Here is a 3,173-nt window from a genome sequence, read left to right on the forward strand (position 1 = left end):
GGGGGGGGGGGGGAAACCTTCTTCTTATATTTGAGTAAATATGATATATTTTTCTTGAAGCATCTTCATTTTAGAGTTCCTGAAGTTGGGCAACATAGGTTTAAGATGTATTTGCTACAAATGGAGGCACTGCTTTTAATCAGAAGGTTTTCTGAAACAGCCCTGTATGCAGTGCTGTTAAACAGCAGGCCAGTACAGTTCACTCTTTTCTGTTGCAGGGTTGTGAAAGTCTGAACTTCTTCCTTCTTTCTGCTCTGGTGAAAACATAAGCTACTAGTTTAGTTCTGAAAAGTAAAATCTTGCATAATGATGTGGGTGATACTTTAATCTGAGGACCATTATCAGGAATCAGAGTGGGAGAATCACTTCCTGTAACTTGCACAGAACACTTCTGTTATTACATCCCAAGCAGTTACTATCTAATATATAGCATTATAACATTATTGGTTCATATCTGCTTTACCAGAACATCCTGATCCTTTTGTGTACCACTGAAACCTTATCAGTCATTCCTTCCTTCAGGTCATAAATGAAGGAACTGAGAAGTACTATACTGAGGACATTCCTTGGGAAATGCATCCTCTTAGTCTAACCATGTGTAAATGATCACTATTCTTTGAGCATGAGTATTCACATTATAGTAGTTTCATATGACATGCATTTCCTTAGCTGATGTATAAAAATAATGTTGGAGACAAAGTCAAAAGTCAAGGCATATCTTATCCACTGATCACCAGCATCCAGAAAGATACAAATTGTGTATTTCTAACTCATTGAAGTTGGATGCCAAACACTAATATAAGCTAATTTAGATGTCTAGATTAGATTGTCTCTTATTTATATTAGACTAATCCCTGTTTTTGGTATCCAATTTAAATAAGTCAGAGATGTATAAAGATTAATTATTTGGATCAATAATTATATTTCTTATAAGTATGCTTTGTTCCTTCCTAAATTAACAGTTCTCAACTGAGGTGGCAATAGCTGCAAAATTAGAGATGGTTGGAAATCTTCCAGTGAAACAAAGTCTCATCCAAAAACAGCAATCAGGTAACCCTGAAATATTTTGTCTGGACTTTAACAAACTTCCCTTTAAGAAGAGGGCTTGGCTGTTGTGGCACTCTAGCTTAATTAGTCTCCAGTATTGTCTCAAATATTAGAAATCAGGCTATAGATAGATGTCTTTGAAGTAGGATCACCTGTTCTGAGGATGTATCCCAATGCAGGTGATCATCTTCATTGGTATCTACAGACATTGCCAAGTTCCTTGTCCTACAGTTTCAAGGGGTTGATCCCACAGGACAACAGCCCTGCGTGCTGTGTCCCAGTTTGGGGTGAACATTTCCCCCGGTGGCAGACATACACCATGAGTGCATGTATACAAGCAGATGACCTATATGGAGGTTTTCTTGTATGCAGAGTTGAACCCCAGGTACGATGGGGTGCAAATGGGTATCCTGCTTGTAGATGACTTGGGGCATAGTAGCCTTATAGCCACACCATGGGAAGCACACTGCAGGAATCCCCCTGCAAGAGATTTCCTCTGGCATGCAGTAAGCAAACAGACATTTTCCCATTTAAGGCATCATGAGCTCTGACTACCTTGGGCCACAGCAACATTTTTGGACAGCTGGAGCATGAAAAAGGGGTAGCATGTCTATTTGCTTGCAACTTGTGCTGCTATAAAAATGTTTAAGGCAGCAAAAAGGTGCTGTTGGTATGCACCCATAAATCACTGAATGAAGAAACTTGACGTCTGTTTTCCTGGCAGTGTGATATTGAAATATATATATCTATTCTATCTTTTACTCTTCTTCAATTGCTGAACATTGTTTTCAGTTGAGGTTTACTACCACTTTTATCATGGTAAAGGATTCTTCAGTTTCCTAAATTTATAGACTAATCTTACAGTGTGAGCTAATTCCCATTTCTCTTTTCAACTATGTTTTACTCCACTATCACTGCGTTAAGATTATATGACGTGGTAGGAGAATTTTCATTTATATGTATTATTGCTGTGTGTTTTTTTATTTGTGTGTGTGTGTGTGTTTAGATTAGAAATAAAACAAATAGTATGCATTACTAAGGTTGCAGGGTCAAGCATTCAGAATCTAGGAAGTATCAATATGAAGGTTGTCCATCAAATCTTTATTGAATCTCTCCATAGATATGTACTATGCTATAGTCTCTAATTAAGTGATTACAGACAGGTTTGTTTTTTGTGGGGGTTTTTTTAATATTCTGTAGCTAGAATATACCATGCATATTAAATTAATAGATTTGTCTGTCCTTTTGTTTTGTCTGCCTCTGTCAGTAAAGGATTATCCAGTGATTATGTCAGGAGAAACAACATCAGTTTCCACCCCTGCCACAGTCTTATTTTTCATTCTTCACTATCACAGTTATTCTAGGCCCTAATTGCCCACTTTCCTATAATTCCACACTAACAGCTGAAGAAGATCAAGATATATCTACATTTATATTTAAGATTGATTTGAAAGTTGTCTGAGTCACCCAGACTGACCCCATGAAACACCTATTACTATCTATATTTACTATGTGACCCATACCAAAGCTGTTTCATTGATTGAAGGGCTAAACTCAACAGGAAGCACAGTCTGTAGAGTTCATTTATCCTGTTTTTGCCTCATTCCTATGCTCTTGTTCTATACTTCCCACCACCAGCTCTGGCTTCCCTGCTCTTCCCTCCAAACTCCAGGCCCTGTCTCCTCTTTCCTCACCTGCCATTTCTTTCTTTCTGCCTTATTTCTTACTTCGAATGGCCAACAGCACATGTAGCAGTTTGACCTCCTTGATGATTGCTGTCATTGTTGTCTATTGTGAACTATCTCCTCCAAATCCTACACTATAAGGAGTATGTTCAGTTCTCTTCTTATATTGTCCATAGTCTGCTGGCAAGTCCTACCTTGAGGATATTGTTTTATATTGATACTTACAGATACTTTAATAATTTCTTCTTTACCCCTCTTATGTTCCCAAGTCAGTTACTTACCTTTTTTTTTAGTTTTACCATCTTATCCTCCAAGTTTTCAGAATAAAGTAAAACTGATAATATTCAATATAAGTGGCGTATATATTCCATTCATGGAATATCAACATTTTTCAAAGCAAAATCTGGAGGCTGTTTCTTCAGTTCTGATACAAATTTATGA

This window comes from Gavialis gangeticus, unplaced genomic scaffold (assembly GCF_001723915.1).
Source record: "Gavialis gangeticus isolate Ggan-Ray unplaced genomic scaffold, GavGan_comp1, whole genome shotgun sequence".
NCBI lineage: Eukaryota > Metazoa > Chordata > Crocodylia > Gavialidae > Gavialis > Gavialis gangeticus.